The sequence below is a fragment of the Cynocephalus volans genome, chromosome 1 (assembly GCF_027409185.1).
Source record: "Cynocephalus volans isolate mCynVol1 chromosome 1, mCynVol1.pri, whole genome shotgun sequence".
Classification (NCBI taxonomy): domain Eukaryota; kingdom Metazoa; phylum Chordata; class Mammalia; order Dermoptera; family Cynocephalidae; genus Cynocephalus; species Cynocephalus volans.
In genome coordinates this window covers 218,142,036-218,168,020 of record NC_084460.1, presented here as the reverse complement: position 1 = coordinate 218,168,020, position 25,985 = coordinate 218,142,036, and the positions used below count along the sequence as shown (strand labels likewise).

The window sequence follows — 25,985 nt, the reverse complement described above, 5'->3', positions numbered from 1 at the left end:
TCTTTTTGTCTGACTTTTGACAGTTTGATTAGAATGTGTCTTGGAGAGGATGTTTTAGAATGAATCTCGGGATCTTCGAGCCTGTTGGACAAGAAGTCTGTACTTCTCCTAATCCTTAGAAGGTTTTCCACTATTAGTTCATTGAACAGGTTTTCAATGCCTTTTCCTTCTTCTTCCCCTTCAGGAACACCTATGATTTGGATGTTTGTATGCCTAAGGTTGTCTTATAGCTCTCTAAATTTACTCCATTTTTAAAAAAATTCTTTTTTTTGCCTGGGTTATTTCAAAAAGATTGTCTTTGAGACTAGAAATTCTTTCTTCTGCTTGCTCTAGCCTGCTGCTTAAGATCTTGGTTGTATTTTTTATTTCACTGAATGAACCCTTAATTTCCAGGACTTTTGATAGATACCTTCTTTTTAAAGGTATCTATCTCTTTGTAAATTTCCTCCTTCACAGCCTGGATTTTTTTTCTCATTTCTTTGTGTCATCCGAGCCTTTTAAAATCTCATTGCACTGCTTTAAGATTGTTGCTTAAAATTCCTTTTCAGTCATTTCAAAGGTTTCCTGCTGTTTGGGATCTGGTACTTGTGAATTATTGTATTCCCTTATTTTTTTTTGTATTTCTAGTATCCCTACATTGATGTTTGGTCATCTGGTGGAGCAGTTGCTACTTCTATTACTCTGGAGTGCCTTTTGAGGAGTTAGATTCCCTCCTGTAGATGTGTTTTATATGGATCACTGGGTAGGGTGTTTTAGTTTTGATTCCAAGAAGATGCAATGTGTAGTCTCTGTGTAGTTACTTTAACCATATTCAACACTGAAGTAAAATGTAAGTGCCTCCACGGACTAGGCACTAAGACACTCAGTGTTTCCTTGTTGGAGTGACACTGTGTTAGGTCACTGAGAGTGTGGGTGAGATAATGAACTCTTGGGAGAAATGCATGGGTGGCCTGTTGCTCCTTGGCTGAGGTAGGCTTGTGGTACCCTGTTCTTTTGACCTTAGTGTCTTTTGACATTAATAGGTGCACTGGGGTGTACTAAAGCTCCTCAGCTTGAATGCACAACTCTGGGCAGAATTTTTCTTTCCTCTTTCCTGCAGGCAGAGTTTCTGTCTCTTTTCTTTCCTCCTGCCTGCTAAAAGGCAGGAACACCTGGATCTGGGTGAGGTGGAGCTGATGGCAACCCGGCTGTGTGTCAGTGTGCAGCAGGATGGCTGCTGTGCAGGGAGAAGAATGGTAGTGATGATAGTGCTTGGGGCCAGGTAGTGGTAATGGTGGTGGCTGCGAAGCTGTGTTTTCTTCTCTGATTTGGGAACTTTACTAGCAAGGGCAGAGTTACTGAGCCACGTCTCAGGAAGTGGGTGAAGCCACTAGGTGGGGCTGCAATGGGGGGGGCCCATCTAGCCACTTTCCGTGTGGTAGATGGGGCCTCTAGGCCGGCCTGCAGTAAAGTAACCCATCCAGCTGCTTTTGGGCAGTGAGTGGAACCACTAGGCACACCTGCAGTGAAGTGGACTGTCCAGCTGTCTGTGGGCAGTGGGTAGGGCTGCTAGGCAGTACTGCAGTGAGAGGCTGCTTCTGGGACTGTTGGCAAGGCTGCTAGACAGGACTGTTCAGGACAGAACTGCCTGACTGATTCTCTGAGAGTGGCAGATGCACTTGACTTCCACCCACCTGAGGGCATATTCATTGGGGTAGAGAATCATGAGCTGTTTTCCTGACTTGGAGGTTCAGGCACACGCAACTAACTCAGTCAGCCGGTGGGACTGAGGGCAGGGGGAGGGATGGGCTGTGGTCTGCCTGATGAGGGTCTGCCTGTCATCTTTGACCATGGACTAGGGGTACATCAATTCAGCAGGACTAGGGTTGGCTTCCCGTACTGCAGAAAAGTTACAGCCACCATGAGCCCAGGCTTCAAGATGCTGGGATCCAGGCATAATAGCCTCTCCTGTGAGTGCACTGGATGGAGGAGAGAGCATTATGCTTCACCTAGCTTTCTATGTACATTTTTTATCTACTCTTCCAAAATCACTGCCACCTGCATATCAATATTATTTCTATATGCTCAAAAAACATTTCAATTTCCTTTGTTTCCTGGACAGCTCATTCCTGAAGGTTCTCTTTTTAGGACACAATTTGAACAAGGTTCTCTCTTGGCTAGCTGAATAGTAGCCATGCTGGTAATTTTCTTTATCCCTCTCCTTGAGAGAATTCTGTTTTCAGTCATCTATGTCATTCTCTTTCTTGATTTATTTAATTATCTAGATGGATAACAAGCTCTAGTAGTTTCCTAAGAAACAGCCCATAGAATTTTTTTGGGTTGGGGGGTAGTACTCTATTTCATCATCAAACCCAATTTGGGTGGATATAAAATTCTACGTAAAGAAATTGTTTCCTTTTAATTTTGAAGAAACTGTTCCACAATTGGAAAAACTGCAGTAGTCCAATGCCATTCTACTCCTTTCAATGTGAACTATCCACATTCCTTACACTCAGGAAGCTCTTACAATCTTCTCTTTATCTCTGGTATACTAAAATTTTGTGATGATTTTCTTTTGGGCAGGTATTTTTCATTTATTGTGCTGAATATCCAGTGGTGTTTTTCAGTGTGCAAACTCAGATCCTTCTGTTCTGAGGAAGTTCTTTCTCTGATAATTTCTCATCCACTCTACTTTTTTTGTTCTTCCTTTAAAGGACTCTTATTTGCAATAAGATGGGCCTTCTGGTCATGCCTTGAGTCTCATGTTTTATTCTGCCTTTTTGATTTTTTCTTTTTGCTTTTTGTTCAATTTTTTAGGAGCTCTCCACAAGCTGTTCTTCAGTTCTATTTGTTTCTAATTCAATTATTATTTATCATACTTTTAATTTGAAAGCTCTGCCTTTTTATAATTTAAACCGTTTAAGTAGCACCTTATTCTTATTTAATGGTCTCAATATTTTCTCTTTACTCTTTAAGGATATTAATTATAATTTGTTTTTCTCTAACCTTTCTTTTTTTTCGTATGTTAATTTTCTGGCTACTTTCATTGTCAGTTTCCTCTGGATTGAATTATACTGCTTGTTTTGGCTTATTCTTTTCATGTTATTTTCTCACGTTGAAGGTTTTCCTTAAATTATTGGACAATTGCTGGAATTAACTGTTGGACATTCATTCATATTAAGAATGAAGCACTAAAAGGAAATAAGTGGGTAGGACTTGTCAACTGGTTGACTTCATTGAGAGTTAATAAGGTAATCAGATAAGATGACCTATTTGTAGGAGGATCTCTAATTGTCAGGATCTGAAGATCTTGCTCAGATATTCAAGAGGCCTCAACAGTATAGTCCTATTTCCTTACTCTGTTTTACTATACAGGTTGAAACTCTACTTTGAATAGGCTTTCTAAAACCTACAGCAATCTCAAGGATAGCAATCTCATAAATACATTCACCTAATCTGACATTATAAAAATTATAATTAATTCCAATTATACTTTTAAATTTGTTGGTTTAAAATGCTTTACCCAAAATAAAGTTCAAATTATTTGATATTTCCACAGAATTTCACAATATGTTACACATGTTTTAAACATCCTACTTACCTCAAAATGCATTAGGAAAAAAGTACTTTGAATGAGACAGCATTTTAAAATTCAAGCTTTAGATTATTCTGATTCAGATAAATATAGAATTAGAAAGAATTTTAAGCTATCATTCCAGATTAACTATTTTATTTTGTAGAATAAGAAACAGCATTGGAGTAATTCCCTCAGGATATTAAGTAAATAGGAGAATTGTGACTAGTTAATGACCTTCATATAAGATGCCAAAATGCAAATAAACTTAAAAAATAGTGGTCAAATATTTAAAGGTAATGTACAACACAACATTCTTTTATTTGCTTTTTTCTAAAACAATCTACATACTTACAGTATTTAATCAAAACTAAAATTAGTAGCGTTTGGTGCTTTCTACTTAGTTATGTAAAAAAATATGTATTATTTTTCTAAAATTCAAAGCAAAAATCCATTGTCATACAAAATGCCTTTAGAATGATATTTAAGTCAAAGGGCCAATATGATTCAGTAAACGTGCACTGAAATGGGAATAAAACAATCCAGATTCTAGTCCATTATCAATATTTTGATCCTGGGCAAATCTTTTAATCTCTCTGGGCCTCAGCTTTCTTGGCTCTTCATTAAAATCTTTAGATCATCTCTAAGGGCTCCTCTAGCACTTAAAGTTTAATTACCTAAATGTAATTTTCACAGCAACAATAATTAATAATTTGGGTGATGAACTTAGTTTTAGAAATCTGATGTTTAGGTTTTGCCGCAATCATTCATTCTGCCATTACCATTGAGCAGCAGTTTGACCTTAAAGGCTAACAAGTGAACAGGATACGCTGGGGCCCACAAAGCCAGAGAAAAGTAGGACCAAAGCTCAGAGGTGCACAAATACATGTATGTCCAGTGAATATATTGAGAGGTAATGGCAGCAGAGAGGTAGTGAAGCTTACTATTGGAGAAGCCATCCTGGGAGGAAAGGTACAGAATGACAGGTTCTACACTTTTTGCTGTCTGGAGAGAGTGGACATAAAAAAGGCACGGTCTAACGCATAGCCAAAGCAATGCTGAGCAAAAAAAATAAAGCTGGAGGCATAACACTACCTGACTTTAAGCTATACTACAAAGCTATAATAACCAAAACAGTATGGTACTGGCATAGAAACAGACACACTGACCAATGGAATAGAATAGAGAATCCAGAAATCAACCCACACACTTACTGCCATCTGATCTTTGACAAAGGCACCAAGCCTATTCACTGGGGAAGGGACTGCCTCTTCAGCAAATGGTGCTGGGATAACTGGATATCCATATGCAGGAGAATGAAACTAGATCCATACCTCTCACCGTATACTAAAATCAACTCAAAATGGATTAAGGATTTAAATATACACCCTGAAACAATAAAACTTCTTAAAGAAAACATAGGAGAAACACTTCAGGAAATAGGACTGGACACAGACTTCATGAATATGACCCCAAAAGCACGGGCAACCAAAGGAAAAATAAACAAATGGGATTATATCAAACTAAAAAGCTTCTGCACAGCAAAAGAAACAATTAACAGAGTTAAAAGACAACCAACAGAGTGGGAGAAAATATTTGCAAAATATACATCTGACAAAGGATTAATATCCAGAATATATAAGGAACTCAAACAACTTTACAAGAAGAAAACAAGCAACCCAATTAAAAAATGGGCAAAAGAGCTAAGTAGGCATTTCTCTAAGGAAGATATACAAATGGCCAACAGACATATGAAAAAATGCTCAACATCACTCAGCATCCAGGAAATGCAAATCAAAACCACACTGAGATACCATCTAACCCCAGTTAGGATGGCTAAAATCCAAAAGACTCTGAATGATAAATGCTGGCGAGGTTGTGGAGAAAAAGGAACTCTCATACATTGTTGGTGGGACTGCAAAATGGTGCAGCCTCTATGGAAAATGGTATGGAGGTTCCTCAAACAATTGCAGATAGATCTACCATACGACTCAGCTATCCCACTGTTGGGAATATACCCAGAGGAATGGAAATCATCAAGTCGAAGGTATACCTGTTCCCCAATGTTCATCGCAGCACTCTTTACAATAGCCAAGAGTTGGAACCAGCCCAAATGTCCATTCATCAGATGAGTGGATACGGAAAATGTGGTACTTCTACACAATGGAATACTACTCGGCTATAAAAACGAATGAAATACTGCCATTTGCAACAACATGGATGGACCTCGAGAGAATTATATTAAGTGAAACAAGTCAGGCACAGAAAGAGAAATACCACATGTTCTCACTTATTGGTGGGAGCTAAAAATTAATATATAAATTCACACACACACACACACACACACACACACACACACACACACACAAAACCGGGGGGCGGGGGGGAAGAAGATATAACAACCACAATTACTTGAAGTTGATAGGACAAGCAAACAGAAAGGACACTGTTGGGGGGGAGGGGGGAGGGAGAAGGGAGGGAGGTTTTGGTGATGGGGAGCAATAATCAGCCACAATGTATATCGACAAAATAAAAAAAAAAAAAGACACGGTCTAGGACTATTTTCTCTACATATACCAAGGCCTAGCTTTCATACTGCTTCTTCTGTTTTTGCATTAGAGACTTAACAACTATCACATCTACATAATGCCTTAATAAAAAGGTTTTAAAGAGAGAATTTTGGACAATACATTTCTCCCGCACCAAGACATCCCCTGATGCCAGTCTCTAATTTTATAAATTATAGATAATCAAAAGGGTGTAAAGCTAGTTCCAAAATTTGCTAAAAATCATAATTCACAATGTAAAAATTCCTCTAAAACAACATAAAACAATTTTTTAAATAATATTAATAAAGTCACAAAGTAGGCACTTAGCTTTTAAAAAGAAACAAAACAACACTAGAAACCGTATTCTCTGAGATCTGCATCCTCTGAGAAGTAAGGGATTATTTGAATTATTGCTTCGCCCTGAAACTCAAATCAGTTGTTTAATAATCCTTGTAAAGTAAGTACTTTTTGGAAATTCAAAACCCAGTGTTTTAGTAGTTCTTTAGAGTTTATCTTGTGGAGTTCAGCAGACAGAAATTTAGGGGATTTGAGTTATCTGAGTACTTTCAACTCCTTGCCCTCTCCATATCCATTCAAATGTTAAGTTATGTATATTCAACTTCTTTATCTAAAGTATTCAAATTCTTTGTACTTCCCACTGCCTCAAATAGTTTAAAATCACACTATCTCTTGCTTAGGTCAGTGTAACAGCTTCCTAACCTACCCCCTTCATTTTGCGCTCTATAAGAATCCCTTTAAATACAAATCTCCCTCACATTTTTGTCAAGTAACTTTATTGACATAATGATTGCTATTATTGCCTTCTTTTTAATAAGGGAGACATGAAAAGAAAAATATTTTTCAGGAAAGAGATCCGAAACCTTTGGTGATGGCCATAATAACTGTACCCAGAAAGAGACCAGTCTTATCACATCCTATTTAATCAGTTCATTGTGAACTTCCCCAATATCAAATCTACTGAAATTTCTCTTCTTTTAGCAAATATTTCTACTTCTCCTTTTGTTATTTATAACTTGTCTATGACAATTCCTCCTCCCAACCCCCAGATTATAAATTCAATCAGAATATACAGAAGCACAGAATATAGAAGAATGTTTCCTTAGGCAACATTCTTCTATACAGGTATAAGTCGTGTTACAAAACATGCTACATTCTAAAGAGTTATGCATATATTCCATTTTAAGAATAAGATTTATTCCAAATGAATTAAGCAAAATTACTCAATAAATATAATTTTTTTCTAAATCTTGACTGAAATTTTAGCCTGAAATCTATGGTTAGACTGCTCAGATTTGAATGTGCCTATATACTAGTTTCTTCACTTTTCAAGTGTCTCGTTTTTTGCATTTGTCAAATGAGGATAACAGTAGGACTATATCATTGGATTGTCCTAAGGACAGGCAAAAATACATGTAAGTCTTAGAACTCACATGTCATTGTGTATGAGGCCTTTGCACAGGACCTCTCACACAGTAGGAAATCAGTAAAGGTAGTTACTGGTCAGTAGCACTACATTTTATTAACGTTATTTTTTTGTCCGTGTTGTTACCTGAGATTTAAAATTATTTTTTAATCAGTCTTCTATATGAGAAATAATTTATAATTGCAGTCTGACATTTATATATAGTTTCATCCATCACATCCTATCAGGTGGAGTTTCAGAATGGACGTTGAAGGATGGGAAGATTTTAACAGGCACAGGTGGCAAAGGAGGATACTCCAGGATGGAAGAAAACCACCAAAGAAACCAAGGAGGGGTACTGCAGGGAAAGTGTGGAGAGGAGCAGAGTGGCCTGATTTGGATGGAGTACAGGATAATACAGAGAAATAATGGTCAATAACAATGGTTGACATTAGTTGGAAGAATGGGGTTAGCAATTGGAATAGTTATTAGTGAGTAAAATTATGAAAAGTTCCGGGAAGTCTAAGCCTAATATATACAACATGCAAATGCTGTGTATTTATGTGAGGAAAATCAGGAGGAACAGACCTGTTGGCTGCAAAGGGGAGGATTTAGGGTAAAAGATCTAAAGTTAATTAAGAAGAGTTGCAAGTGACTAATGATGATGTAGAGAAAGACTCAATTAAGAAGGAGTTGGATTTAATGAACTGTACAGAGGATTCTTATAGTAAGGATTTTCTAAGTAAGATTTCTGCTTCAAGTCGGCTACAGCCAAATAGCAACTGATGAAACACAGAATATAGCTCCTTGTCTCAGGTTCTTCATTTGTAAAACAAGATATCACAATGAGAGTATATATAAGACCTGGGACTCTGTAGTTCTCTGAAAAAGCTGAACTTTGAAATCAAACAAATTTTTTCCATTTAACTCGCTGGGAAAATGGCCACCTGACAGTGTATCTTTGATGCCTTCATCTCCCAATTCTGATACCCCTCCCTGATACTCCTATAACCCACCTGAGGAAAATACTCAAGAAAGTACTTGAACCAAACAACATAGAATCAGAATAGAAATCTCAAGATAGAGGAAGATGAATAGAAAATAGTACGATAAGCCTTGTAATACACATGTTAAAACTAAATGGATGATGATTTTCTGACTGCACATTTGTAATATAATCACTAAGTAAGGATTCTTAAAACAGAAGAGACATATGGCAAGGGTAAAAGCTAGTAAATTTAGACCCAAAAGTATTAAACTATGTCAGCAAAACAGGAATTAGAAGGGGGTGGAGGTAAGTAAAATATCATAAAGATCTCATTTGGGAGGGAGAATGGAAATGGGAACTTAAAACATTCTCAAGCTTTCATCTAGGAGAGAGGAATAGAATGCATTGGTAGAGGTTTATTTGGTTTTTGGTTTTCATATAATCACGGATAAATGTGTGTTAGGCAATAAATATCAGAATAAACACAGGATTTCCATATATCAAGGTACAAAAGGAAATATAATGTACTTAAATACTGGGAATTCCAGATTTGGTTAAAAAGCAAAACCTACCTATATGATATTTTATTTAAAAAACACACTTAAAAGAAAGTACTAAAGATCTTCCTTGTTTTAGTGTCCAGAATTTCAATATATATGTACATATGTATATGGTATGTGTGTACCTCTATTTTTATCTACCTAAAGTTAAAATACTCATAAAAGCTGGGCATGATCAATAGTAAGGAAAATCAAATTTTGTTCAAAGACTGGCTGGCATATGGCCATTAGCAAAATAAAATAAAATAAAATAAAATTTAAAAAAATCATATTTTGTAGTATTCTGGAGGAATATTTTCTTTTGGAAAAGTCATGGCAATAGATTGGATACCTGCCCTCATTATCTCTGCTCTCAAAATAAATTTTCCTAATATAATGTTAGTTTTGGGACAGTAATTTTTCTTTTCAAAATAAGTTAAAAATAGTATGCTTAACTTACTTTTTTCTAAAAATAGTATGGTTTTATTCAAACGTACTATTTTCTACATTTGACAATCAAAACGACAGGGAAAAAATATATGCTCTTTTAAGAGATTAAGAAACAAATATTAAACTACTATTGAACCTACTGAACAGCACAGGTAAACTTCTTGGTTTCCTTTACAAGTGATACATAACCCCTCTAAATTATGTATTCTGAGACATAAACTGTGAACTTTTTTTTTAAAGTAACATTCTGGTATACACATAGGACTCTCAATATCTCCACTTTCCAATAAAAACCATGTTGTCATTAGACACGAACCATACAATTATTTTTAGGTAGCAAGGGCGTATATGAATACAAAAGATATAATTACAATGCTAAGCAATCCTTCAGAAAAGGTTTCATTGTTTCATGCATTTTATGTAAATTAACATATATTTTTATGAAAATATGTACATATGCCTGTAAAGAAAAAAGTACATAGTAGCTATAGCTCACAAAACCAGGTACCGGTGTAAAATAAGTCACATCAGATTTTAATATTTCAGCAAAATCTGAAATATCTTGAAAAATGATGTATAATTAGCTGATGATTTTTAAAAAATTACCAGCCTACCCTGAACTACCATTGAACTAACCTAGATTAGAAGACTGATTACAGCTGAAATCTCACTACTGCCTAACTTTCTCAAAGATTTGTTTGGGAATTGTCTCATGCTTAGTCACCCTCCAAATATGATTTTTATGAGCAAAGCAGTTAGCTATTTTTGTATTATGCAAGATAGGAAAAGCGGTATGTGTATTCCTTTTTAAGCAACATAATTTGATATTTATGCTTATTCAATATTAAAAAAGCATTTCATTTTTACATTTCAGAATTGCCATATGGATATACTTCACTGAAGATTCACTCCTACCGAAAGCCTGGAGAATTTTTGTTTACAATAAGAGGTGAAAAAACAAAGGGTAATTTATGCATTGTGTTTGCATGTTTTATTTCGATTCCAGTTTTTGAACAGTAGACTTGAGATCTTCAGAATAATAAAAATGTGAAGGAGCAGATCCTTAAAAATTACCACAGTTCATATAAAATTCTCTTTTTGTAATCCTCTAAGAATAGTTTTCACTATTTATTGAATACTTTCAATGTGCCAGACATTGTGCTCAGTAGATTATCTCATTCAGTTCTCCTTGTAGGTCTATGTGGAAAGCATAATTATGACCATTTAACTAGTGAGGAAACAAATTTGTAGAGATCACATGAGCAGAATCATAGCTCAAGTCTGACTTCAAAGATCCTTACACTAAAATAATACATAGGTCATTTATGGAAAACTCTAAGCTATGTCCACAGTAGTCATTAGTGAATAATATCCAAAAAGGAAGACACACACACACATACCCACACTCCTTAGGTGAAGTGGCCATTATACTGACAAGACAATAACATCTCACTCATCTGTAACCATCAAGGAATTAGAAACTTTAAGTAAAGAAGATTTTTCCAGATAATTAAAACATAGCAGTCTACTTAGTATTTTAAATATTTAAGGAAATTTTTCTAAATGCACATAATAATTTTCTTATTTTCTTAACAGAGTAAAGATAATATAACTTTTCTGGGTAATGCAAATTAGTTCTTATAAAAACTGGGAACTCTTCTGGCTAACACATTCAGTCAATGTGCTGTAATTATAGTGGTAAACTTAGCTGTCAACAAGTGTACTGCTATTTGCCCTTACTGTAACAGAACTAGGATGACTATGCTTTTGATATCTTGAATCTTTTCCAATCATTTTCCTGTTTCCTCTTATTAGTTGGCTACTGTAAGCAGTGTCCACCTCTGGCTGGTATGCCCACACTGAATTAAAAAAAAAATTGCAGGGTGGGAAACAATTGCAGAGTGGGAAACAATTGCAGGGTGGGAAAGTAGAAAAAAACCAAGCTGATCTTTCAACCTTCCTATGTTCTTCTTCACTTCTGTCTACAAATTGAACAGATATTGTGTAGCTTACTTTAGGTGGCAGACACTGTGCTCGATGCTAGTTAAAATTATATGTTTTGTTATAACAACTATGAAAATGACTGACAATTTCTCTAAAACATTAATTCTTTTGTCAAAATTAAGACACATAGCTCAATAATATAGAGGGTATCCTACAAAGTGAGAGAGCAGCTACCAGACAGGATGAGTTTACAAAGTCTCACTTAAGCTTTACACTTCTTGAGTGTAAATAAGATGATATCTCTTTCTAGATAGAAAGAATGACATTGTGATAATGTAGAAGGAGAAGGTGCACATGGCAGTGTATAAGTAGAGGAGCCCCAAATAGAGTATGAGAAAAGATGAAAGGCCATTATTTCATTCATTCATTCAAGATTTATAGAACACTCGTTACATGTCACACAGTGTATCTAATGGTGGTAGTTTAAAGATGACCAGATATTCCCTGAACTCAATAAAACTCAAGAGTCTAATGTCTGTAAGGAAGCAAAATGAGCAGTCTTTTAAACTAATAAGCCCTCATTAATTTCTATTTTACAATATGAATAAGTGCTCATTGCAATTAGTTGATTATTTAATTTGACCCGTAAATCCTCTTTGTAAAAACAACAACAAAATAAGTCCTTTTGAATAACCTCTATACTACATTTTATGACAAAGAACTCCTTCCTCATTCATCTCTTATTATCAGGAAATGAGATGTTATGGATAAGTGCAGTTTTCAGGTAAGTGAAGCTTCACTTACTAAGTGCCCAAACTATTTAGATTCTAATCACCCTTGGTGAGCTTTCTGAAATATATTACATATTAGCTGGTCTGCCCAACATTGCCCAGGAGAATCATTAACCACCATTAAGTGAGTAAATTCCTGCTGCTGCTCACCCTTGATAGCAAATCAAAGTCTGCAATTTGGCAAGTCCATCCTTTGGATTTATGATTGGAGACTCATTCAGTATTTAATATCACCGGTTTTTCCTTCTATGGTATCTTAATACACATGCATGTCTCTCCTGATTAGGAATCATAAAAACTTTTTGGTATGGTAATTTAACTGATCTATGAGTCAGGTTCCTCAGTTTCCAGAGTAAATTTTGTTCATATCACATAACTTGTACTTTGCTAGATCATCTCAAACAACAGTTTCAAATTTGGTGAAAATTCTCTACATGCCTGTTTCTAGACGCTTGTATAGTAACAAACAGAAATATTCATTAAAATAAATAACATATCAAAAATAATTCTGCATGGTTTCACTCACCTACTTCATCACTGTACCACTGTATAAAAGAATGATATTCTAGAGGCATCTCAGTCATTGCTATACTGTGTCAGCTACTAGAAGTACAATGATTTTAGTCTACTACCTAGGAAAACTGTCAGGAGAAACCAGATGAAGTTTATTTAAGTGATTAAACTAAAATTTATATTAACATTGTTTTCATAATATTAATGATGGTTATAGCCATCTCTTTTAGGAAAAAATGCATGGGCTTGAAGCTATTATTTCCCTAAATGTTCAGAGACTGCTTCTAAATCCATGGTTCTATAATGGAGTTACTTTAAGGCCTGTAGAGGCCAGCAAAATTTCTGCCATGTCATGAAATTACTTAAATTTGAAAACTGATATTTGAATCACAAACACTTCAAAAATAGAAAAATCTTATTAATTCAACAATTTTGGAGGTGTCATGTGGAGTACACTAACATTTATAAAGCAAATGTATTTCACAGGGACTAGTTTCCAAAGCCCTGTAGTTTCAGGTTAAACCTAACTTTTAAAAATTACATATTGAAATGTTAAGTTTGCAAAAGACAGGAAACTTTCCACAGGCTAAAGTCTCTGTTGAAGATAAGAATTGTAACACAACAAAGTTGCTGGTTCAAGGACAGATGCCCTTGGTGTAAGTTAACCTACTGATCGATATGTTAAAAAAGTTATTGTTATGTAAAAATACTAAGGAAACTGCTATGGGAGAGTACAATATTTGCTAAAAGCAGGCTTTTGTTGGTGGATCGACTTAAGCTTTTGCAAATTGCATTATAGAATGTCACTTTGTTATTTCATTGATGTTACCAGCTTCTATTGTTAAACTATACTTAGCCATAACCCCATCTATGTTCTTTTTCTGTAATTTTCTGGCCTGGAAAATAAATACTGAGACAGAACCCCAGTTCAGTGTTAATTTCCCAAAGGAGGAATGCCTCTCCCTTGAGGGTTCTGGGAAATTAACCCCTTCAGAGTGTCTCACTGGTCAGGACAGATGGGTTTTGAGTAATCCTTTGCATCTCTGTCACCCAGGGGAAGAGAGGTGACAAATCCGTGTGAGGCAAAGCAACAGTGTCTATTAGGGAGGCAGTCAAAATCTCAGAATGCTATTAAATTATGATGAAGTATTCTATAGATGGAAGTTTGCCGGGCCTTAAAAACTAACGCCACCTTAACAAGCAGATTAACGTGGCAGCCTAAGACGGCGCCGAGAGGAAGTAGGGTGGGAGTGTCTGCGGGAACCTTGCCGTAGCACTTATTGGCCAAATACGTGCTTCCGCGCTCGTGAACACTGCATGATTGCAATAGCTAGGCATTGAGACAGGATGAATGCCCTTGATCGTTAAGCTGATAGGATTATATAAAAAACCTCCCTTCCCCATTTGCCTTTAAAAGCAAGTGCTTGTGTGGTAATAAACGGAACTGCTCGACAGAACCCCCGCAGCATCTGAGTGTCCTTTAAACTGGGCTGGTTGGGGCCGGCAGCTGAGCTCACCTCTCTTCATGGCTCTCTTCCCTGTCTCCTTCCAAAGGGGACCAGAGGGAAAGAGCAATCCGGGCCATTTGCTCGCCCACCAAAAGGAACGAGGCTAGGGCTGTTCGGGTCCTAGTACAGAGAATTAAAAAAACTTAAGGCTCATATTATATAATAATAAACTAAATGTGAGTACCAAATTCTACTTTTGCCTAATCACTTATTCAGTGAAGTATATTTGTAATGAATTATCAATTATCGTACTGTACAGTCATATAAAAGGCAAGTAGATAGAGGACTAATGAATCCTTCCCCCAAATTTCAACATTTGCATTAATTGCCATATTTTTAAAACTTACTACTAACAAAATGTTCTTTTTTTTAATGCTCAGTGATACTTTCAATATGGTGGCAATCTTCTTTGTACAATGTATCTATCAGCTGTATCTTCACCGAACCTATACTTTTAGACAGAAGATTATGATCTGAGTCATTATTTTGGTTAAGAAGTTCCTTAAGCTTCCCTCAGCCATTCTTGTGTTCCATTTACTTTGCTGCTTTAAATTCTTTTGGTGTGTGAAGATCTTTAAAATTGGGGTGGGATGGATGAAGGCATTTTGTAGGTCATTATAAAAACGACAAAAAGCAATCTGAAATTGCTAGCCTAAAGTAAATAGATCAAAGCTTCAACTCTTAGAGGTTAAAACTTTACACTAAATCTTAGAGTTATGCTAATAAGATGTCAGATTATTTTCTTAAAGAAACAGGAATTGTGGTGATACACTGAATAAAGGTAAATGTAAACATTTTATGTACATAAAATGTATTAATTTTAATTAAGGTTTTTATAGGCCAGATGTAGAAGTGAAGCCTTAGATATCTGCTGGTAGAGCAGTTATCAGATACTTAAAAGAGTAGCACTAAAATACATGCGCACACACACATATATATGTATACATGTATATATGAATATGTACATATGTGTGTGTGCATATATGAAAATTTATGCATTACTTTTTTGTGCTGTCATTTTCAGTCCATGACATATAAATTTGGTATGAAGGAAAAAGGACAGGCATATGAAGCAAGAAACTTGGGACTTAGTTTCTGCTCCATCCCTAATTAATGTGTGATCTTGGACAACTTTGTCACTGGCCTTCAGTATACCAGGACCAGTTTTACCAAAAGTATGGGGCTACTGTAGGATCAATAATATATGTATTGCATGTATGTATGTATGTATGTGTTGTATATATGTAAAGTAATACAAAGGTACTTCAAAAAATTCATGGAAAGATTCATATTATCTTTCAATGTATTTTCCACGAACTTTTTGAAGTACCCTTGTATATGCAGATATGCTTTTTAAAGGATTTCTCAATGAGTGTTACAGTAATTTGTCACCAAAGTTTGTGAAAATATTTTTTATTTATTTTTAATTTAAGGAGAATTCAAGATTGTCCTTAAACTGTGAACTATATTCTCACTCTCTCTTCTCAATTAAGTGCATTCTGACATGCTTTCTTGAATAAGGACTGTGTATACATATGACTACTATCCATCATGTAGTCATGACTGATAAGAGATTGCCAACTGCTATTTAAGTATAAAGAGCTGGGGGAAAAAATATGGTATTACAAGTATTATCACTCTTCCTATTATTGAAACAGCCCTGGCTGGAGGCCTCCTCTTAACACTGTAATTCATGTAATACCTCATCCTGAGAAATATTAAGTACAAAGGATTGCTTTGTTTTTTCCTTTTGGTCTGTGTGGGGAATATGGTAGGGAAACATCTGGGAGAAAGCACTCACTACATATAGTGACAGCTAGCATGAACACTCTGGTTATCACTTATGGAAGATAATATTTAGCCATGTAATAACTAAAATTATATTTCCTCATCTAGAACCTCTAGTATTTTTTCCTTTGTAATTAACTACTATTTTTTTCTTTTTTTTTGGCAGCAGGCCAGTACAGAGATTGAACTATAGACCTTGGTGTTATCAGAACCACATTCTAACCAACTGAGCTAACTGGCCAGCCCCTGTTACCTACTCCCTGACCTACAATTCTCAGTGTCCTGGCTGGCTCGTTAACAGTACCTTGAACACATCTTTATTTAGTTACGGCTTCCTTTTAAGATGGCTTTTTAGAGAAGAAAGTATGTACTGATAGTACAATATATTTTTAATTTCCTTCTAAGCTAGTCAAGTAGTTCTATAATTTTTTTTAACTTTCCTTTTCAGCATAGCAAAGAACTTTTTCTAGCCCATCTTTAAAAAATATTTGGAAATGAAACATTTTATAGCATTATTCATTTTTCAATATTTACTGATGTATTGAGTGGCAGGCATAGCCTATGTGTTAGCTATATAGTTCCAGAACTCAGGAAAGCCTAGTGTGAGAAACAGAAAAATAAATAAGGCATCTGAAATACAAAGTGATAAGTACTGAAAGGAGTTAAGCATAGAGGGCTTTCAGGCTATGCTGGAGACATCTATGAAGTTGAAGACAGTCTTCCAAGATGACATCAAAGCTGAGCCCTGAAGTCTGAGTGGGAAAGTGAAAAATCAGAAAGAGTATCTCCAGTAAAGGGAATATCATAAGAATTTATACACATTTTTGTCATGATCACATTTACCTTTTAGAAAGTTGACTAAGGTTGCGATATGGAGAATATGTTAGAAAAGGCAAAAACATAACTTTAACTACTATTTAATTTTCATAATGTATATACATTAGCAACATAGCTTGTAAGCACGTATATAAATAGGCTGGCTGGTTAGTTTGGTTGATTATAGCATGGAGTTATAACACCAAGATCAAGCGTTTGGATCCCCTTATCAGCCAGCTGCCAAAAAAAATGAACAAATAAAACAAAATAAACACATTAACACAAATAATCACAAAGAATGTTCACTAAGCCATTTTTGGTAATACTAAAAAGCTAAAAACAAAACAAAAAAAACCTATAGACCCAAAACCATAATCTACAACAACCATAATAAAACCCGAGCCTGTAAATAAGAAACTGGTTAAAAAATTATGAAAGGCTCATATGGAATAATGTGCAGCAAAGAGAAAAGAATTAATTACTGTGTTTTCATTGAGTCTAAGATGCTAGAAATGGCCAAATGTAATAGGAATTCAAAGATGTTAAAATATGAAAACGTACCCTCAGAACAGATGAAATATGGTAATTTTATATATAAATTTCTGTATTTCAAAAACGTTTCAAAAGCATGTTTAAAATAGTGTGTTATATATGTGTGTGTGTGTATAAAATCCTGATCCCACTTGTAATATAAAAGGGCTATATATGTTGTGTGTACTTTTTTTACACATACATATGTAGTATATTGATTACATTTATTTCCTATATTTTCTTGATTTGAAATATGTACATTTTTTTTATTCATTTATACATATTTTCCAGTCCTTGATTTTCAAATGGTATTAATTCAACACCAGTATTTCTGGGGGAAAAAATCCACTAAATCTGAAATACACATCAATTGTAGGACACCTCCTAATTTCTGAAATATTAAAATATGAAAAATTTTCCATACTGAAATAGTAAAAACACAGCAATGCTTGCATAGGTAAGAAAAATGGTTGTTAAGATGCAGCAGAAATTTAACATTAACACTCAGGGAAGAACTCAGTGGGCAGAGGGGCACTTATTTTTTTATTTTCTTTTTAAACTCTTTCAGTAATTTTTTAACAACACAAATACATTAACTCTTAAAATAAAAGTATCTTAAAAAAAAAAACACTGCAGATGTTTGTGTTAATTACCATTACTGAAGTGACCTGCCCCTTGTCTTGTTTGATCCTTCACTCTTCTGAGTTCCTGCTTTCCTAAGTGTTCTATTTAATCTCCTTCACTGGATCCTCTTCTGCCCAACTTTACATACGCTCCTCCAAGTTTCAGTTCTCAGCAATCTTCCTGCACAGATACCTCCCTTAGGTTCTTCACCTATTTTAATAGCATTAACTCACCTTTCTGCTGAAGGCCCAATTGGCTGCTGCTGAAATGGACAAGTTTATGACACCCGGGAAAGTGGTGCTGGTCCTGGCCGGATGCTACTCTGATTGCAAAGCTGTCATTGTGAAGAACATTGATAATGGCACCTCAGACTGCCCCTACAGCCATGCTCTGATGGCTGGAATCGACTACTATCCTTGAAAAGTAAAAGCTGACATGGGCAAGAGCCAAGAAGTCAAAGATCAAATCTTTTGTGAAAGTTTATAATTACAATCACCTCATGCCCCTAAGATCTGTGGATATCCCCTTAGACAAAATCATTGTCAACAAGGAAGTCTTCAGAGACCCTGCTCTTAAATGCAAGGCCTGATGGGAGGCCAAGGTCGAACTTGAAGAGAGGTAAAGATGGGCAAGAACAAGTGGTTCTTCCAGAAGCTTCCGTGTTAGATGTTTTTTTGTTCTGAGTCATTAAAAAGAAAAAAAAATAGTGTCAACTCATATTTATTCAGAATTTGTTCCTTAGGGCCTACCATCTCATGTGTGAATAGTAGTGGTCTATTTCCAGTTGTGTGGTGGACCTTTCTTTTTTTTTTTTAAAGATGACTGGTAAGGGGATCTTAACCCTTGACGGTGTTGTCAGCACCACACTCTCCTAAGTGAGCCACAGGCCAGCCCACTGTGGTGTACATTTCTAAGTAGATATCACACAGTCAATGCACAATGAAAATATTCAAAACATAGCCCATATTATTCATCCCTAATCCTACTTTGACATTTATTCTACATTGTGGTTAATGAAATCATAAACTTTTCATGCTAGAAATCTCAGAATCACCTCTGATGACTATCCTTTTCACAAGTCCCTCAATTAGACAGTTATCAGTCACCAAATAGCGTTGAATTTTACCTATATTGTTTTTAATATTTCCACCCCTTTCACAGGCCCAAAACTTCCATGTATTTCTCACTGGGATTATAACAGCTGAGTTCTCTGTTTCTAATCTCCCCATGTCAATTCATATCACAGTCACTTTCTTAAAACATACATCTGTTCAGCAGACACTCCTAATTTAAAAATTTGAAAGACTTCCTACTATATATAGAATAAAGCTCAAATGCCTCAGTTTTTTATAATTTCACAAATATTTAACAAGCACTTATTTTGTGTTTGCATATATGATAAATAGGAGAAAGACTTTAAAAAGCCATTAGGATTAGAAGTAAAAGATAAAAAAGAAGAATAGCATTTGGTGAGACCACAAAGTTGCATATTCTTAGCTCTTCCTAAATCCACCCAACTCTCCCTTTGCCCACCCTAAACTGTGTATCCTTAGTTGTCTCTGCTTTTGGCCAAGTCTTTTGGCCTTATACAAGGCCTCTCATATTCACATATCCTAAGTCCCTTAAAAGAAGAAAGCACAGTGAAATTAAATAGAATGTAGCTTTGAAGGTGATGAAAATGGCCAAGAATGAACTCTACATAACACTTGTTTACAAAGGCTGCTTTCACATGCATTGCATTTATCATAATTATTGACTTTACTTGACATTTTGAGTCTAACATAACATAGTTTACTGAATACAGGCAAACAACAGTGAATCTAATGAATGGGTAAGGGTAACTGTTACTTTCATCAAGTCATCCTAAGTAAAAAAGTTAAGAAGATAAAATACCTAATTTATGCAATTTTTAGGAAATGATATGTTTGACCTAACTAATTTTCTCAGTAACTGTAGCTCTTCAAATGTCAAAAACTTAAGAAATTTAACCACTTTTGAAGAAAAACATTTAAAAATATATCATACACATTCCTGTGTTCATAAGTAGAAAGGCAAAGAATAACTTTAACTTTACTTGATAATTCCAGTCTGTCTATTATGATACACTATCACAATATCATTTTGTGTCTCTTATTTTTTAAAATTGATCTTTTAATGTAGGCCATCTGTTTTCTACCAAAATACTTTCACAAATCTCTATGATCAGGTATGGCTTCTAAGCTTTTGTGTGCTGGACAATTAGAAAACTATGTCAGAAGTCAACAAAGTTAGTGAGGGTCTAATGAGAAAGGAAATTGCTTTAACAAAAGAGCTTTTGTGATTACTATTTTCAGTGGTCTAGGTCTTTATATTATTTTATCTCTTTATTAGGAGTTGTGCTCAAATGGTTCCTTGTGCAAAAATATATTTCCTATCAAAAGTGGGAAGGTCAGTTAAATCTAGAGTTTTAAAAGAATGATTTAACAATGGTATTCAATTTTTATCAGATGATAGTAAATCATATGCAATGGTTGTCCATTAACATGTAAGGAAATTAACATGCTGAAACTAATGCTCTTGAAATCTAAATAAGTTTATTTTGAAACTTCTCAAATATATATGTCTAACTCGTAACAAGAAGTAAGAAAAAATAATATCGTTCTCCTTTCCCTCTTTCAATGTATACTCAAAGGAATTCTCAGAACAACAGAATGCTTTTTTATTTTTACTTTTAGATAAAAAGCCTAAAATGTAGTTCTTTAAATTTTAGTATATCCTTAATGAATCTAGCCCCTCATGGCAAGATGTGTTACTTTTCAGGTTCTCTAGGGAAGTACTTAACTATATATCAAAACCGGGAAGATGCCCCTCAAGCTTTTTACAGACATGATACACGGTTTTTCAAAAAATACATGATCTGAAAACTAAAGTCATCTGTAGGAACACACAAGGCATAAACACAAACCAAATTAACTTAAAAACTTTGCAATAATTGAACAAGGGTTTCTGAGTCTCAAATTACCTGATTTTTCAGGTGCTAGGTATGCAGCCATAGATGTTTGTTTGAATATTCTACTACTAAGAGAAATGTGTATCATTTAAAAAAAAATGACTTAAATAAAGCTTTGAATGAAAAGTTGTTTTCTGGGCTGACCGTGTGGCGCACTCGGGAGAGTGCAGCGCTGGGAGCTCAGCGGCGCAGGTTCGGATCCTACATAGGGATGGCCGGTGCGCTCGTGTGAGTGCGATGCGGGCAACACCAAACCAAGGGTTGCGATCCCCTTACCGGTCACAAAAAGGACAAAAAAAAAAAAAGAAAAGTTGTTTTCTTAAAGAAGTACCTTCTAAATAAGGTATACCTGTGAAAAAATACATTGGGATTAGTTCATGCATAAATTACATTTACTATTAATAACAACTAAGATACATTAGTGCTTACAAGGGCCAAATACTATTCTAATGATTTACATGTGTAAAGTTTAATCTTTATAAAGCCCTATGTGGTAGTCACTAGAATCAAGCCCAGTTTTGCAGATGAGGAAACTCAGGTGCACGGAAGTTAAAGTTGCACATGTTCACACAGCTAGGAAGTGGAAGTACCAAGCTATGCTGTTAATATGACTGAAGGATATTCTGGTACTACAGTCTCTATATGATGTGAATTCTAAAATACAAAATGTTGAATCCAGTATAAAAATGCAGTAATTAGTATTTTTAATTCAATAACTTAAAGATCACAGTCAGCAAATTAGGAATAGAAGGGAACTTCCTCAACCTGATAAAGGGCAACTACGAAAAAACCATAGCTATCATTGTGAGAATGTATGTTTGCCTCCTAAAATTAGGAACAAGACTTTCACCACTTGTATTCAACATTGTACTGAAGTTTCTAGCCAGGACAATTAGACAAAAAAAAAAAAAAAAAAAAAAAAACCGAGAGAGAGAGAAAATAAGAGAGAGTAAGATTTTAAATGAAGAATTAAATCAATCTTTATTTGCAGAGGACATGATTGATTTATAGAAAATCCTAAGGAATACACCAAAAAACTATTAGAACTAATAAACGAGTTCAGTAACATAGCAAGATACAGGACCAATATACAAAAAAAAACCCAATTGTATATCAGTACACTAGCAATAAACAATCTGATAGTAAAATTAAGAAAATTCCATTTACAGTAGCATGAAAAATACTTAGAATAGGCTCTGAAAACTATAAAGCATTATTGAATGATATTAGAGAACACATAAAATAAATGGAAAGACATGTTACATTTCTGAATCAGAAGCCTTAATATTATTAAGACTTCAATATTCCCAATATTGATCTACAGATTCAATGCCATCCCTATCAAAATCCTAGCTGGCGATTTTACAGAAATTGACAAGCTGATTAGGATTTCACCTGGAAATGCAGGCATAACCAAAACAATCTTGGAAAGAGGAACAAAGTTAGAAAACTCACACTTCAAAACTTAGTAAAAAGCTACAGTAATCAAGACAAGGTGGTACTGGCACAAAGGTGGACATATAGTTTAATGAAACAGCACAGACAGTCAAGAAACAAACACTTCCATTGATAGTCAACTGCCTTTTTTGACAAGGCAAAGACCATTTAATGGGAAGAACATTATTTTCAACAACTATTGCTGGTTAAACTGGATACCCACATGAAAAAGAATGAAGTTGGATCCCTTCCTTCACAAAAAGAAACTCAAAATAGATCCTAGACCTTAATGTAAGAGGTAAAACTATAAAATCTTAAAAGAAAACATAGGAATAAATCTTTGTGACCATGGGGTAGGCATAACCCTCTTTAGGTATTACACCAAAAGCATAGAAACAAAAAATAATAATAATAAATTGGACTTCATCAAAATTAGAAACTTTTGTACTATAAAGGATATCATCAAGAAAGTGAAAAAACCCACAGAATAGAAGGAAATATTTGTAGAGCATATATCTGATAAAGAACTTATATTCAGAATATATAATGGACTCTTAAAACTCAGTAATAAAAAGACAACCCAATTGAAAAATTAGCAAAGGATTTAAACAGACACTTCTCCAAAGAATTTATAAAAGTGGCCTACAAGAACAGGAAAAGATGCTCAACATCATTAGCCATTAGAGAAATGTAAATCAAAACCACAATGACATGCCACTTCACATTCACTAGGATGGCCTACAATAAAAAAGAAAGATAATGACAAATGTAAGCGAAGACATGCAGAAATTAGAACTCTCATATGGTGTTGCTGGAAATGTAAAATGATGCAGCTGCTTTTGAAAACAGTTTGGAAGTTCCTCAAAATGCTAAAAGTTATAGAGCAATTCCACTACTAGGTATATACCCAAGAGAAGTGAAAATATATGTATACAAAGACTTGCACATACTATTCATAGCAGTATTACTCATAATAGCAAAAAAGTAGAAACAACCCAAATGTCCATCAACTGATGCATGAACAAAATGCAGTATATTGATAAAATGGAATACTATTTGTCAATAAAAAGTAATAAAGCTAGGATACATATGAAAACATGGTGAACCTTGAGAACAATGCTACACGAAAGAAACCAGTCACAAAAGACCACATATTATATGATTCCACTTGTAGTAAATATCCAGCATAGGCAAATCTATAGGGAAAGACTGTAGATTAGTGATTGTTGAGAGCTGGATGGTCTCAACAGGAGAAGGGGAGAAGGAGGAGTGATCACTAATGGGTACAGGGTTTTTGTAAGGGGTAATAACAACATTCCAAAATTGATTATGTTGATTGTTGCTCAACTCTTTCAGTACCTGAATTGTACACTTTCAGTGAGTGAATTGCACGGTATGAGTTATATCTCAATAAAGCTATTAAAAATAACTTAAATGTCACCTTTTCACATTATGCAAATAACTTGTGAGTGAAATCTACCTTTAGGTGACCTGGGAAAATATCCCACCTGTGAAAGAGAATAAAAAGATTAGAATTTTTTTTCCACGTGCTCTCTAGTTTGATCAACACCAAGCAAGAACAGTTCTAGTGTTAAATTATTATCAGAAATAATGGTTTAATATTAATCATTCTAAAGCTAAAATGATTAACTTTAAGTGATTGAAAATATGCCTGACTTACAACAGTAAGTTAATATGGTAAATGAATTCCTTTTTGTAATTTGGGGGACACATTTTGAAACTAACTTATTTGGGACTATGTCATCCATCATTTTAGTTAGTCCATAGGAACATTATTACAGAGATTCACTCATTCTCTGTGAAAAGTTACTGTTATTGACTATGAGTTCAGCACTGTGATGAGTGCTGGGTATACTCTGGTGACCATTCTTCAGGGGTTATAGTGAAACACTGGTAATACCTACTCTAATAATACACAGAAAAAGAACCTTTATGGTGAAGATTTCCCAGGTCTCAGTCAACACTTTTTCCCCACATGCTAGAGATCTAAAACTCTTTTTTACTGAAGATACAGTATTCTATAAGCATGAATTTTTAATTCAGCTAGTTGGATTTTAATTCTAGCTATGAGACCTTGAATAAGTTACTTAAATTCTCTTTGCCCCAGTTGCCACATCTGCAAAATGGGGATAATATGAGAATTAAATTAGATGAACCATTTAGAGAACATAGACTATTGCCAGCCACATGGTTAAGTACTCAATAAACATGATAGTGATGATGATGGCAGTGACAGCAGTGGTGGTTTACATACAGGTGTTTTTTTATGTATAGAAGAAAATTATTTCTCCATCAAGGTGTATGTTCTGGTTATTTCCTCTATTTTAAAAGAAAGTTAACTTTACCCTTTGTTCACCTGGCTTTAAAACATATGGCTATGTCCTGTACTGGCAACTATAAACAACTACTTTCTATCCAGCTTCTATGAAAGGTCTAAATGAGAGAAATAAGGGGAAAATTACTTAAGGTGATGTAATTTATCCATTACTCTAAATATTTTCAGTTCTATTACTAGATAAAACATAATTTCCAAAAGGCTACAAACTTGGGTTACACATATGAACCCTTTGCAGAAACTCCATTTTTTTTAATTGAAAAAGGAAAGAAGAAAAAGCCGTAAGAGAATATTTCTGCACTCATTATTGAAATTCTGTAGAAGCTACAGCTATCTACCTTTTCATCATAATCTCCAATGATTCACATTCTAGAAAAATCTCCAAAGCTTTCACATTCTAGAAGTTCTTTTTTTTTCAGGTTTCCTTGTTGGGTAATTGCTTAAAACAAACAAACAAACAAACAAAAACACTCTGAAAAAATATTTATGGAAAATTATTTGTAAGCTATATCTTTATCAACCTTTTAGATACTGTTCTTAAACTTTTCCCCCCAGATGGCTATAAACTCAAATTATATTATCTTACCTATACTATATGAAAAGGTATAAAATGACAAGGAATGACTTATCTGTCTACTATAATGCATAAAAAAGGACTGAACTTCCATTCTACCAGTTTATCACATTCGGTAGTTAAAACTCACTGTTTCCCAGCTCACTCCTCCCAGGGAATCCCTGCAGCCAGCCTACCTATATGCTGCAGAAGCCCAAGAGAATGAATAAGGATTACTGGATATAAAAGTAGAATCAGCAGCTCAGGAGAAAGACCAAAGTCAGCAATCAGTGCAAATGGTACCCAATGAAAGAGATAATACAAGAAACAGAAGAGGTTATTGAAATTTTCTAATTTTGTTTTCTATACTTGAAAGGCATTGTGCCAATAAATAGGAATCTACTATAAAGGAAAAGGAGCAATCAACAATAAAACAACAAAAAAGTTTGTACTAATCAACACACCTATGCTGGTACATGAAATTTAGAATTTCTCCACATAATTATGTATTAATTATTTTTTAAATCCATTAAATTAAGAAACAACAGATAAATTCCATTGTTTTTATTTATAATCCTTAAATAATTAGTTTTCATATGTTTTTTGTTGGCAGAAAGGAAACATAAGATTCTG

General features: G+C 34.7%; 1 long non-coding RNA gene and 1 pseudogene across 1 annotated transcript in view; one reads left to right on the top strand and one right to left on the bottom strand.

Annotated features, from left to right (window-relative positions):
- LOC134390050 (uncharacterized) overlaps nt 1-25,985 on the bottom strand; it is a 189,696-nt gene that overhangs the window by 64,177 nt on the left and 99,534 nt on the right. The window lies entirely within an intron of this gene.
- LOC134387991 (large ribosomal subunit protein eL27-like) lies at nt 18,285-18,683 on the top strand (annotated as a pseudogene).